The sequence below is a fragment of the Rhamphochromis sp. 'chilingali' genome (assembly GCF_963969265.1).
Source record: "Rhamphochromis sp. 'chilingali' genome assembly, chromosome: 10".
Classification (NCBI taxonomy): domain Eukaryota; kingdom Metazoa; phylum Chordata; class Actinopteri; order Cichliformes; family Cichlidae; genus Rhamphochromis; species Rhamphochromis sp. 'chilingali'.
The window spans coordinates 174,386-189,257 of record NC_137937.1 but is presented as its reverse complement, the minus strand read 5'-3'; the positions used below and the strand labels follow the sequence as shown (position 1 = coordinate 189,257).

Below are 14,872 nucleotides of genomic sequence, written 5' to 3'. Positions count from 1 at the left end.
GCAGAGTGAGAGCAGAGTGCTCTAATAGGGTGATATGGTACTACAAGGTCATTAAGATAAGATGGGGCCTGATTATTTAAGACCTTGTATGTGAGGAGCAGGATTTTGAATTCAGTTCTGGATTTAACAGGAAGCCAATGAAGGGAAGCCAAAACAGGAGAAATCTGCTCTCTCTTTCTAGTCCCTGTCAGGACTCTTGCTGCAGCATTTTGGATTAGCTGAAGGCTTTTCAGGGAGTTTTTAGGACTTCCTGATAATAATGAATTACAGTAGTCCAGCCTGGAAGTAATAAATGCATGAACTAGTTTTTCTGAGCCACTGTGCAGCTAGCGTACCATAGAACAAACAATTCCGGTAAGAGAAAAGGAGGGGGAATCTGCATATACGTGAATAACAGCTGGTGTACTAACACACTGTTCTCCGGACATAGAATATCTGACTGTCAAATGCAGGCCCATCTATCTTCCACGGGAGTTCACTGTTGTGGTAATAACAACTGTTTACATACCGCCAGATGCAAATACTAACGTGGCACTAGCGCTTTTGCACACGAACATCAACAATAAACTCAATAAATATCCTGACGCAGTGCACATTATAGCGGGTGATTTTAATCAGGTGGATTTAAAAACAGCTATCCCTAATTTCCACCAGCATGTGAAGTGTGCCACGAGAGGGGCTAACACCTTAGAGAAAGTCTATTCCAACATCAAGAAGGGCTACAGGGCAAGACCCTTACCACATCTGGGCCAATCTGACCATTTATCCCTGCTCCTAATTCCTGCATATGCCCCAATCAGGAAAACTGCGTCGACCATCACTAAAACCGTAACAACATGGCCAGAGGGCGCTTTTCAACAGCTACAGGACTGCTTTGACAGAACCAACTGGAATATTTTCCAACATCAAGACCTGGAAATGTTCACAAACAGTGTCCTCTGTTACATCAAACACTGTATAGACACTGTCACAGTAGACAAGCAGATCCGGGTTTACACCAACCAAAAGCCATGGATGACCCGGGAAGTCCAGCAGCTGTTAAAAGAGAGGAACAGCGCCTTCAGGTCCGGAAGCAGGGAGAGCTACAGCAGGGCTAGAGCCAACCTGAAAAAAGGCATTAAGAAGGCCAAGGCGGACTATAGGAAGAAGATCGAGAACCACCTGGAGAGTAAGAACAGCCGGCTGGTGTGGCAGGGTGTCCAGCAGCTGACAAACTACAAGTCCAAATCAGGTATGGCTGAAGGTGACCCAGCATTGGCGGAGGAGCTGAACATCTTCTTCACACGCTTTGAGGTCACTGCACCCTATGCCTCAGAGGAACAGCTACACCATACAGCCCACATCAGCAGTACCATCATCACTCTGGAGGAGCATGAAGTGAGGTGCACCCTGCGGGCTGTTAACCCGAGGAAGGCAGCCGGCCCAGATGGCGTACCAGGACGTGTGCTGAGAGACTGCGCAGACCAGCTTGCCTATATTTTCACCAGGATTTTTAACCAATCCCTTGAACAGTCAAAGGTCCCACCCTGCCTCAAGACCTCCACCATAATACCCTTGCCCAAGAAACCTCATACCTCTAGCCTAAATGACTATAGACCAGTGGCACTAACCCCGGTGGTGATGAAGTGCTTTGAGAAACTTGTGCGTTACCACATCACAGCAGCCCTACCCAGCAGCCTTGACCCACACCAGTTTGCCTACAGAGCAAACCGATCGACAGAGGACGCCATAGCAACAGCACTCAATGTAGCATTATCACATCTGGAGAGGCAAGGAAGCTACAGTGGGGCAAAAAAGTATTTAGTCAGCCACCGATTGTGCAAGTTCCCCCACCTAAAATGATGACAGAGGTCAGTAATTTGCACCAGAGGTACACTTCAACTGTGAGAGACAGAATGTGAAAAAAAAATCCATGAATCCACATGGTAGGATTTGTAAAGAATTTATTCGTAAATCAGGGTGGAAAATAAGTATTTGGTCACCTCAAACAAGGAAAATCTCTGGCTCTCACAGACCTGTAACGTCTTCTGTAAGAAGCTTTTGTGTCCCCCACTCGTTACCTGTATGAATGGCACCTGTTTGAACTCATCATCTGTATAAAAGACACCTGTCCACAGCCTCAAACAGTCAGACTCCAAACTCCGCCATGGCCAAGACCAAAGAGCTTTCGAAGGACACCAGGAAAAGTATTGTAGACCTGCACCAGACTGGGAAGAGTGAATCTACAATAGGCAAGCAGCTTGGTGTGAAAAAATCAACTGTGGGAGCAATCATCAGAAAATGGAAGACATACAAGACCACTGATAATCTCCCTCGATCTGGGGCTCCACGCAAGATCTCATCCTGTGGGGTCAAAATGATCATGAGAACGGTGAGCAAAGATCCCAGAACCACACGGGGGGACCTGGTGAATGACCTGCAGAGAGCTGGGACCAAAGTAACAAAGGTCACCATCAGTAACACACTACAACGGCAGGGAATCAAATCCCGCAGTGCCAGACGTGCTCCGCTGCTGAAGCCAGTGCATGTCCAGGCCCGTCTGAAGTTTGCCAGAGAGCACATGGATGATACAGCAGAGGATTGGGAGAATGTCATGTGGTCAGATGAAACCAAAGTAGAACTTTTTGGTATAAACTCAACTCGTCGTGTTTGGAGGAAGAAGAATACTGAGTTGCATCCCAAGAACACCATACCTACTGTGAAGCATGCACTGTAAACCCGAATGTTCAAAGTAATTAAACAGATTAAGTAGTGTATACTCAAAGTCTTAAAAAAGTTCTGTTAACTTAAATATGTCAAGTTCGTATAACATGTTCTTCTTTTTGAGTAAATGAAACTAATAATATTTGATTGAATTTAACTATTTCTATATTAAGTAAGCATCACTTAAAATAATAACTTAAGCACAACGTAACACAGTTAAGTTAGGACATATAAGAATGGTAAAGTCCTGTTATTTTTGTTGTTTCAAGTAGGTAGGATTTAATAATAAACTTAATTTATGTAGCACATGCTAAAATACAATAAAATCTCAAAGTGTTTCACCAAATAAGTAAAATCAAATTGTCTTAAATGCATTAGTGGAAGACAAAATGTATTTATTTTAATATTCATTGTTTTATCAATGTGTCCTACATATATATTTTTAATTTTTTCCGTAAGTGTTGAGCAGCTGCAGGAATCAATTTTTATTCCGAGTTAATCTCTGATTCACCCTCCGAAGCGGAAGGCGGCGCTAATGAGCATTAATACGAAACACAGAAGAAGTAAAGGTATATGGGCGGGAACAGCACCAAAGAGGCAACACGGACGACTGGAGAAAGTTGGACCTAACGGCAGCAACTAGCATCACTGGACTTACAGTAAGTTTTCAATGTTGATATTAGTTTATTGTTAAAATACGAATATTTAGTTGTATTTTGGGTGCGTGTCGAAAAGAATAGCAGAAATGTCGGTCCGTGTTTTTTTATGTGCTTTGCTGCTCTCCCCGAAGCAAACTTTGCGCTTGCAGAGCTAGCATTAAGTTGTTGTAATGAGGGTCGCAGGCTGTTTAAAAAGTTAGATACTACTTGCTCTAGAGGTGGCGCCCGGTCGCCTAGTATGAAACAAAGTATTTTAATCTCTCTAAATTTTTAAACCCCCTCTCATGACTCAGAATAGTTGGGTCCAAACAAGCCCGTTGTCCCTGCAGTTACACAACGGAGATGCCTGTCTGCAGTGAGAGTGCTTTCAAGCAGTTTTCTTGTTAGAAACGCTATATTTTAAACTATATGTGCAGGGTTAGGGTTGTGAAGGAGCTCTTGGACCTCTGGCCTGCTCTAAAAATGGAGTCTGAGGTAATATGGATCAACTCTGTTTAAAATGAAAATTGTAATTCTTACTCATGTGGCAGCTTTTTGCTGCTTTATAAAGATGTGCGAGATTCTTCAAATTGAACTGTATTGTCCTTCTGCTGTAGTTGTATGCAGAGTTTCAGCGGATTACAAATCAGAACCTGCCCAATACATTCTACGCTGAACTTGACCGCCATCTTCCTCGACTGATGACCTTATTCAGCCAGGGCATCAAAAACTGGGAAGACAGCAGATGCCCTGGTTGAAATTCTAAGAATTCACAATGAACAGGTAATAATAGATTGTTACACATTTCATAGGTTGAACCAGTGGAACATTGGACAGGTTCAATGATTTAAATGAGCTTTTTGAATTTTGCTATTACTCCACTTTGTGTTTGCTATTTGTCTGACTGTATTAAAGATGTGAACAGGTTATTTGTGGACATATGTTCTGATTTGACTGTTGTTTTTGTTGTTGTTCAGTAAACTCACCAGTATATAAAATTCTGTTTTTATCTGGAAATAGGAACTCCATGATATCCACACCAAGTGCACTACCGTTCTCCCTGCCCTTCCTGTCTATCTGCATGAGGATGTCTCTGGATTTTTCAGAACCTGCACTGTGAGTGTCCTTAAGTATCTAACAGATACTACTGTGTATATAAACAGTGCATCAAAGTACAAACATGTATTTTGATGCACTGTTTGGACTTACCTTTGTTTAGTCTACTCCTGTGTATTTCCTTTAGCTTAGTTTCAGTCTATCTCACACCACTTGATTCTCTGGTGAATTAGCTGATTTATGTGTGCAGAACATGGATCTTCTGTTTTTCACCTCTTACAGTGAGACTCAGGTCTCCCTTGTAAAAGAGGTATTGGATCTCAGTGGGAGTTGGTAAAATGAGAAATTATATGTCGTCTGTTGTATTTCTTGGGTTAGATTGTGATTAGTATCTCTTTTTCATTAATTCAGGACGAATCTGATGAGTTGGAGCTTGATGGTGTTGAAGTGGCCCTCTTCACTGTCATCAGTGACCATCACACAACAAGTCCAGTTCACTACCAACCTGTGAAAATCTCTGTCGTCATTGAAAGTGATGCCGTGTTCAGTCTCCCCAGATTTGGTGAAGCCTTCCTAGTAATGTTTGGACTGATCTATGCACTTCACCTCAGCTACCCCAAAGCCCTGACCAACACTAGAATTTACTCAAAAGATTTTATTTGGTCTAGAAAGTGGTAAACTGTCACCCAGGTTACAGACCCTCAAGAATGACTTGGTTATGTAGGAACTGATCTGAAAGAAGGATGCAGGGTGAAGCATTATAAAAGGCTAGTTCAAAGTTCTCTCCTTTCATCTAAATAATGCCTCAAAACATTATTAGATTACTCTACAGGTGTTCAGCCAATAGGTCCAAACTATACAACGTGCCTTTGTTCTCATTAACATAATGCAAAGCAACACTAATGTTTTGTATGTTTTAATGTTTTTCGTAATACTATTTCCAAAACATTGTGGGCTGCGCAAGATGACCTAAATTTCACTGTTTGATACTAGTTAATGTAAAACAAATAGCATTGTAATCCACTCAAATTGCTGCCTTGTTGTCTTATTCAGATATTAGCCAGAGAGCCAAAAGCACATTTTGATATTATTAATTATTATTTGGCATTATTTTTCATTACTCTGACAGTTTTCCTGACTAAACAATTTTTGGTCTACTTATTTTAATTTATAAATGTTTTTGTTAATTATTTTTAATTTATGTAATTTTTTTTTTTTTAAATGTATTTAATTTCAACATAGTGCTAAAAGGGAGCAGGCAAGATACTGTTCAATGGCAGATGTTTATGACTTTTGCATATTAAGTTACCGATACTCAGTGTAATTGAGGCAATCAATTGCCTCAAAAATTTTAAGTTTTGGGTCACATGTTTTTAAGTATCAAGTAGTCAACATATTTGACTAACGTGTACTTAAAATAATGACAACACAAACTAATAAACATTTGAGTTTTGTTAACATAAAAATGTTGTAGTTGTGTACTTATTTTTTATAAGTTCTGTGAACTTATTTCTTTGAATTTGTAAACTTGAAACTTTAAGTCATATTAACTGCAAATATTTGAGTTGACCGTTCTCAAAAGATACAAGTACCATGTAATCCAAACTTTTATGTTCTGGAAAAATTTGGCTTTTGAGTTGATCAACTCAAAAAAATTGAGGCAATCGATTGCCTCAATTTTTTTGAGTTCTGGTAACTTATTCGGGTTTACAGTGTGGGGGTGGAAACATCATGCTATGGGGCTGTTTTTCTGCCAAGGGGACAGGACGACTGATCCGTGTTAAGGACAGAATGAATGGGGCCATGTATCGTGAGATTTTGAGCCAAAACCTCCTTCCATCAGTGAGAACTTTGAAGACGAAACGAGGCTGGGTCTTCCAACATGACAATGATCCAAAACACACCGCCCGGGCAACAAAGGAGTGGCTCCGTAAGAAGCATTTGAAAGTCCTGGAGTGGCCTAGCCAGTCTCCAGACCTCAACCCCATAGAAAATCTGTGGCGGGAGTTGAAAGTCCGTGTTGCTCGGCGACAGCCCCAAAACATCACTGCTCTCGAGAAGATCTGCATGGAGGAATGGGCCAAAATACCAGCTACTGTGTGTGCAAACCTGGTAAAGACCTATAGTAAACGTTTGACCTCTGTTATTGCCAACAAAGGTTATGTTACAAAGTATTGAGTTGTATTTTTGTTATTGACCAAATACTTATTTTCCACCCTGATTTACGAATAAATTCTTTACAAATCCTACCATGTGGATTCATGGATTTTTTTTTCACATTCTGTCTCTCACAGTTGAAGTGTACCTCTGGTGCAAATTACTGACCTCTGTCATCATTTTAGGTGGGGGAACTTGCACAATCGGTGGCTGACTAAATACTTTTTTGCCCCACTGTATGTGCGTATGCTCTTTGTGGATTATAGCTCGGCATTTAACACCATTCTTCCATACAAACTGGACGCCAAGCTAAAAGACCTAGGGCTTCCTCACAGCACCTGTAAGTGGATCAATAGCTTCCTCACCGACCGCAGACAGAGAGTGAGAGTGGGATGTTACACATCTCCAGCCCTAAATCTAAGCACTGGGTCGCCACAGGGCTGCGTGCTTAGTCCACTGCTCTACTCGCTTTATACACACGACTGCACCCCCGCCCACCAGAGCAACACCATTGTAAAGTTCGCAGATGACACTACTGTGGTGGGGCTCATATCTGGGGGAGATGAGTCTGCCTACAGAGATGAGGTGGAGCGGCTGTCTTCATGGTGCAAGGATAACAACCTTCTCCTAAACACGAAAAAGACCAAAGAACTCATAATTGACTACAGAAGACACAAGACAGAAATCCAACCACTAATCATCAGCGACGACTGTGTGGAGAGGGTGGCAGACTTCCGCTTCTTGGGAGTCAGCATAGAGGGAAACCTATCCTGGAGTGTGAATACCTCTGAGCTACTGAAAAAGACACAACACAGACTGTACTTTCTGAGAGTGCTTAGAAAGAACAACATCACACAGAGACTGCTGGTGTCTTTCTACAGAGCCTCCATCGAAAGCATACTAACGTACTGCATAGGCATATGGTACGCTAGCTGCACAGTGGCTCAGAGGAAAGCACTCCAGGGAGTAATCAACGCTGCCCAAAGGACAATCGGCTGCCCTCTCCTCAAACTGAAAGACCTACACAGTTCCCGCTGCCTCAAAAGAGCCCATAACATCATAAAGGACACCTCACACCCTGGACACTCCATGTTCGAACTGCTGCCTTCAGGTAAACGGTATAGAACAACATACACAAGGACTAACAGACTCAAACACAGTTTCTACCCAATTGCAATATCATGTCTCAATGCTACTAAAAGTAGATGACTTTCATTGCCCCTGTTGTCATTTGTGCCCTTGATGTTGGAATGCTTTCAGACATGTTTTGTTGGATGCGCTAACAAATTGATTGAGTGATTGATTGTTTGAGTGATATATCAACTAGGTCGTATGTTGAGTGTCTGTATGGGGCCTTAGGCCTGGATTGCTTGGGTGTATCTACGGTATGAGAATACTGTATTTTATATGTATTTCTATCTTTTATATCCTATCATTATAGTTTTTAAGTATTTAATTATAGTTTTTAAGTATTTATCTTTTGTGATGTTGCACTGACCAGAGACATCTTTCAATTTCATTGTACCTGTGACAATGACAATAAAAAATATTCATTCATATTCATTCATTCAGCGTCACTCTGAGACAGGATAGTTTCTAATTTTAGAGATGTTGCACAAATGGAAGGAAGCAGTCTTACATATTTGTTTAATATGTGCGTTGAAGGACATATCCTGGTCAAAAATGATTTCAAGGTTCCTCACAGCGTTACTGGAGGCCAAGGTAATGCCATCCAGAGTAAGAATCTGGTTAGATACCATATTTCTAAGATTTTCAGGGCCGAGTACAATAACCTCAGTTTGATCTGAAATAAGAAGCAGAAAGTTAGCGGCCATCCAGGTCTTTATGTCTTTAAGACATTCCTGCAGTTTAACTAATTGGTGTGTGTTATCTGGCTTCATGGACAGATAGAGCTGGGTGTCATCTGCATAGCAGTGAAAATGTATGCTATGTTTTCTAATGATACTGCCTAAGGGAAGCATGTATAATGTAAACAGAATTGGTCCTAGCACTGAACCCTGTGGAACTCCATAATTAACCTCAGTGTGTGAAGAGGACTCTCCATTTACATGCACAAATTGGAGTCTATTAGATAGATATGATACAAACCATTGCAGCACAGTACCTGTAATACCTACAGCATGTTCTAATCGCTCTAATAGGATATTATGGTCGACAGTATCGAACGCTGCACTGAGGTCTAGCAGGACAAGCACAGAGATGAGTCCACTGTCAGAGGCCATAAGAAGATCATTTGTAACCTTCACTAAAGCTGTTTCTGTGCTGTGATGAGCTCTGAAACCTGACTGAAACTCTTCAAATAAGCCATTCCTCTGCAGATGATCTGTTAGCTGTTTGACAACTACTCTTTCAAGGATTTTTGATATGAAAGGAAGGTTGGAGATTGGCCTATAATTAGCTAAGACTGCTGGGTCTAGAGATGTCATGAACTGGCTGTGTGGAGGCAGATGAGGACCCAAACGCAAAACTCACGGAGGCAGGAACTGAACTCAAAATCACTGCTTTATTGCAGGGTTCACAACGAAACAGAACTAAACTGGGAATACTAACAGAAGACCGAGGGAACACAGAAAGACACACAGGTTCGGGGAGGAGACATTGACAACGCGACACTGACCTGATGGAGACATGCACATAAATACACAGAGGGTTAATGAGGGAAGTGGGAGCACACGGGGAACACAGCTGACACAGATAATCATAACGAGACAGGGCAGGAGTGAACACAACATGACGCATACTGACGAGAGACTGTCAAAGTAAAACAGGAAGCACACAGAGGTTCAGACAGGAGGAGAGAGAGCACGGGGAGAACACAGACATAACAGGCTGGGGAAAACATGGAATAAAACACAAGGAGAGACGAGAGCTCAGATACACAGGGGCACACAGGAGGTAACCAAATAAGGAACATCTTAACTAAATAACCTAGGAACCAAGGCATAACTAGGGAATAAAATACAAAACGCACAAAAACTAAGAATACTGGGCCAACATGGCCCAGGACCATGACAAGAGATGGCTTTTTCAGTAAAGGTTTAACTACAGCCAGCTTGAAGGTCTGTGGTGCATAGCCGATTATTAGAGATAGGTTGATCATATTTAAGATCGAAGAATTAATTAATGGCAGGACTTCTTTGAGCAGTTTTGTAGGAATGGGGTCTAAAGGTTTGGAGGAAGTAATTATTGAAGTTAACTCAGAAAGAGCAATTGGAGAAAAAGAGTCTAACTTAACATCAATGGTACTCAGGCTATGGGGAACAGATAGAAGCAGATGTCCTAAACCTACAGAACTTTGTATGAAACTTTACTACAGTTTAGTACAACTAGTCATGTGAGGCATCAACTTCATTGGAACAGTTTGAATTTTGCCAGCAGTATAGTGCCAGCACCTGTACGTGCTACTCTGGCAGTAAAAGATTGTTTTTGAGGCGAAGAAGACATGGTTTCAACTGTTTACCATCCTCAAGGCCCATCAGTAGTTTCTGGATGAATGTGAATGTGTTAACCAGATGCAAGACATAAAACAATCGGAACAACAAGACAAATGCATCAGCCCACTTGGGAATGTCGCCTATCACAAGCTCATCTTCCACTACAACTGCTGCATTGACCGGACTGAAGTGCGTTGGGCTCATACTGTTGACAATGGTCAGAATACCAACAGAGGTGTTGCTGATGTCTGGCTCTGGTGATTTTTCGATCTGCAAAGGACAAAAACAGTTTTGAATTAAAAACACAGATTTAATAGTTACACGGAAAAAAGATGCTTAATTATTAGAAATTCCAACAGGGAAGGAACGTTTTCTGCAGCATTGGTTTGTGTGTATTTGTTAGCAATTTACACAAAAATGACAGCATGTGATTGGATGACATTTTCAGCTAAGGTCAGGAATGACACAGCCGTTACAACTTAAGACCAGCAAAGGGGAGTTCAATATTTATTTGCAACAGGATGTGCTGGAGTATACAATTGTTGGAGTTAATGTGCTCTGCCACATAACATTGCTTTCTAGTTAGGTTATATTGTCTGCACATTTGGATTATTGACCAGCACAGCTCTTAATTTTGTAAACACTGGAACTCCCGTGCTCCTTTTTTAATACGCATGCTTCTGTTTCAGATTTGCAGACAATGGAACCTAAGACAGGACCCCATTTGGCTTATTATGTCACATTTTGTGTATTTTTTATGCATTCAAGCCAAATGTGCTCGACATAGGTGAATGGTTACTTGGCCCGGGAGGGATTCATATATAATTTTGCCGACCTTTATTTTGTCTTCTTCAGTACACAAATAATACAAGAATATTCAAATGCAATAAAAAAAAAAACTTACCTCGGAGCTTGGCGATAACTTTGTTTAATGCTCAAATCCCACTTCAAGCTGTTCAAATGAAAAGAAAAACCACAACTCACGTTACCATGAGACAGCTAGCTTAGCCCACATTTACACCGCGGCGGTTATTAGGTTAATATGTAAAACATATTTCGCCAAAATGTAACAATTACCATATCACAAAGCTTATGGTGAAAATAAGTAAACCACTGGCAATAATAATTCCCAACAGCTGGTACGTGGCTGCCACTGGCATTTTAGTCTCAATTTAGGCTTGTATTAAAATAGTGAGCAGTTAGCTCCAAAATGTGCACCGACTCGTCGACAAAACACTTCAGTTTTTCAACTGAAATGACTCAACACGGACGCAACATTCCTCTGGTAACAATCGACAGCAGCTCAAAGAATAAAAAAACAAACAGAAAACGTTGTCTTTCATTTTACTTACATATCTTCTTGCTTTGCTTTTCTTCACTTCGCTTTGCTTCAGACCTCCGCCATCTTGAAAACTTTTCAGAGTATGTAGTTCAGGTTCACGAATGTACGCCATGATGTCATCAAGTCTCTTAACTTAATAACTTTGACACAAAGGTTTTATTTACTCACAACTTTCTATTCTAATAAAGATCACTTAAGTAAAAGTTGAATCTGTTTATTTTTTTTTATTTTTTTTTTACGGTGTTTTGACTTGGTTGCTACTTTTGATTTCTATGATTATAAAACTTTTCAGCCCATTGTACTTTAGGGTTTACAGTGTAGAGCACCTGGGGTGGATGAGGTTTCCTGAAGACTCTGGATGTTATAGGGCTGTCTTGGTTGACACGCCTCTATACAATTTTGCTAGGGGATTTCCTCCGGTACCCCATCTTTAAGAAGGGGGTCTCACAACTTAGACATTCACATTACTCACACTCTCATTACACATACATATAGGATCTTGGGGGTGGGCACGATACACGGAGTCCAAAGTACCATCAGGGTGTACACCCCACCCCTGGCATCGTTGCCCACCTCTCAATTTTAAATACACGTAGACATTGAGGGCTAGCAGGAGGGACCATGCGCTTACCTGCTGCTCTCTGGCAGGTAGCTCCAAGCCCTCCTGGGTTTTAAATGCACCTTAGAACACACATGCATCAACATTACAATGAGCGGGTGGAGGGAGGTTTGGAGTCTTCTCTCACCCCCATTCTCTGCGACCTGCTGGAGCAGGGGGGCTAGGACTAGGAGGAGGAGTTGGCCGTCCGACTGCGGTCTGGAGTGTGGAGCCTTCCTGCTGCTGCGGAGTCGGGGCGGTCTGCCTCCCCCCACCGCAGGGAAAAGGGAAACACCACCTGGGTCTGGGTGCAGTTCCCCCCTCCAGGGGCGGGGGCACCTAGACCCGGTTTGTAGAGTACACTTGGGGAGTGTGATCGTGTGTACAACGTCTCTTTATGTCTGTCTCCACGTTGGTTGAGTGTGGAGTAAGTGCATATGAGAGCATGAGGGTGGGAATGGATGTTTGTATCTGTGTGTGCCTGTATGTCTGTGTCTATATGTCAGGTTGGGTGTCAGGCGCCACCTCTCTGGGGACATCTCAGGCCCTCCAAGGTTTGGAGGCCTATCTCCCCCCACCACCACTTCCCCTGCCAGTGGCGGACCCCCTCAGACATCGGTGCGTTGGTGGTTCTTTGTGTCCGGGGATGGGCGTCCAGGTACACACCGGCTCACTCCTTGGCGGCCACTTATCGGGGCCTGGAGCCTGGGGCTTGCTCGGGCCACTTCGGAGGTGGGGTGCCCCCGGCCTCTCGGCCTGGGGCTCGGTCACTCAGGCGCAGCTGGCTGCCGGCGGAGCTCACGGGCGCGTCACTGCAACTCCCCCTGGCTTCTGCTCTGCGGCTGCTGAGTGAGCCCTCATCTGGGACTCTCCTCAGCTCTTTCCGGGACAGTGGCGCAGCTGCCCCTCTGTTGGTCTTCCTTGGTCTCTTGTGTTCTGAGGGCCTCTGGATGTCTGGAGTTTTGATCTCCTCCATACCTGCTTCATGCCCTGGAGGACGGGGCTATGGCCCCCCCACACCCTCTAGCAGATCATTACATGAAGGAACCTTTTAAAAAAAACAAGCGCGTCCATGCTCACAGGTGTACACACGGGTGATCACACCCACAAACGACACCCTTTTTGGCTCCTACCTCAAAGCACACTATGTGCTGTCGATCTTATGTGCTGCACAATAATGTTTAATATTTAGTATTTACTGTCATATTCCCATATATCATTGTGATGTTGTTTATTCTATTACTCTTGTTCTCTTCTGCTTGTTTTCTTTTTTCTTTCTCAGCAGGTGATCCAGGTGATTGATATATGCATTTTTTTTCTTTTTTTTTCTTTTTCTGCCCGTTCTGTTGGTTTTTGTTTTTTGCCCTTCTCCCCCGTCCCTCTTCTCAGCTGTTTCTCTTTCCCTCTTTCTTTCTCCCCTTCTTTCCCCCAGTCAAGTCTGTCCCGTATTCAGTAAGTGAAAATACCAACTCCGGAAGACGATCAAAGCAGCCAAACGTGAGTACAGGGACAGGGTGGAGCAACAGTTTGACAACCCTCGGAGTATGTGGCAGGGACTAAACACGATCACAGACTTTAGAGGGAAAACCAGCACACCGCAGACCACGGCCTCTCTGTGTGAGGATCTAAACGTATTCTACGCTAGATTCGACACAGCGAACACCATGAGACCGGACAGTGTGCGCACCGCGGATGACGTCAGTGCGCACACTGTGTCTGAGGAGGATGTGCGGAAGTGCTTCAGGAAGGTGAACGCACGCAAAGCTACTGGTCCGGACGGGATTCCCGGCCGCGTCCTCAGGTCATGCGCGGCTCAGCTGGCTGGAGTGTTCACGCACATCTTCAACCTTTCCCTCTCTCTGTCTGTAGTCCCAGCCTGCTTCAAAATGGCCACCATCGTCCCTGTACCCAAATCCTCCACCATCTCCTCATTGAACGACTGGCGACCTGTAGCCCTGACCCCCATCGTAAGCAAATGCTTCGAGAAGCTGGTCAGGGACTTCATCTGCTCTGCACTACCCGACTCACTGGACCCTCTACAGTTTGCATACCGCCACAACAGGTCCACTGATGATGCCATAGCCCTGACACTACACACTGCCCTGTCACACCTGGAGAAGAGAGACACGTATGTGAGAATGCTGTTTGTAGATTACAGCTCAGCATTCAATACCATCGTTCCCTCGAAGCTGGACAGGAAACTGCAGGATCTAGGACTGAGCAGCTCCCTCTGCAGCTGGATCCTTAGCTTCCTGTCTGACAGACGCCAAGTGGTCAGACTGGGCAGCATCACCTCATCCCCCATCACACTGAACACTGGTGCTCCACAGGGGTGTGTACTGAGCCCTCTCCTGTACTCACTCTACACCTACGACTGCACAGCCACTAACAACTCCAACATCATTGTGAAGTTTGCGGACGACACTACAGTGGTGGGTCTTATCACCAACAGTGATGAGACAGCTTACAGGGAGGAGGTCAGCCCCCTGACCCACTGGTGTCAAGACAACCATCTCACCCTCAACGTCGCAAAGACAAAGGAGTTGATAGTGGACTTCCGGAGGTGCAGAGAAGTACACACCCCCATCACCATCAACGGCGCTGCTGTGGAGAGAGTGAGCAGCTTCCGGTTCCTTGGTGTACATCTGGCTGAGGATCTTACGTGGTCAGTACACACAAACAAAACAGTGAAGAAGGCGCAGCAGCGCCTCTTCTTTCTCAGGAGACTGAAAAGATTCGGCATGAGCCCCCGCATCCTCAGGACCTTCTATCACTGTGCCATTGAGAGCATCCTCACTGGATGCATCACCACCTGGTATGGCAACAGCACCGCCTACAACTGCAAAGCTCTCCAGCGAGTAGTGCGGTGCTCTGAACGGATAATTGGAGGTGAGCTTCCCTCCCTCCAAGACATCTACAGGAA

The 14,872-nt window shown here is 43.8% G+C and overlaps 1 long non-coding RNA gene across 2 annotated transcripts; it reads left to right on the top strand.

Moving 5' to 3' along the window:
* The first annotated feature begins 2,706 nt into the window (after window positions 1–2,706).
* On the top strand, window positions 2,707–5,049 carry LOC308404178. 2 transcript variants are annotated; one of them, XR_013973079.1, is made up of 5 exons: window positions 2,707–3,362; window positions 3,779–3,836; window positions 3,959–4,124; window positions 4,362–4,457; window positions 4,809–5,049. It is a non-coding gene; the product is annotated as an uncharacterized lncRNA (long non-coding RNA). The 2 variants fall into 2 exon arrangements; XR_013973080.1 differs by lacking the exon at window positions 3,779–3,836 and having other exon boundaries at window positions 2,781–3,362.
* The last annotated feature ends 9,823 nt before the right edge of the window (window positions 5,050–14,872 follow it).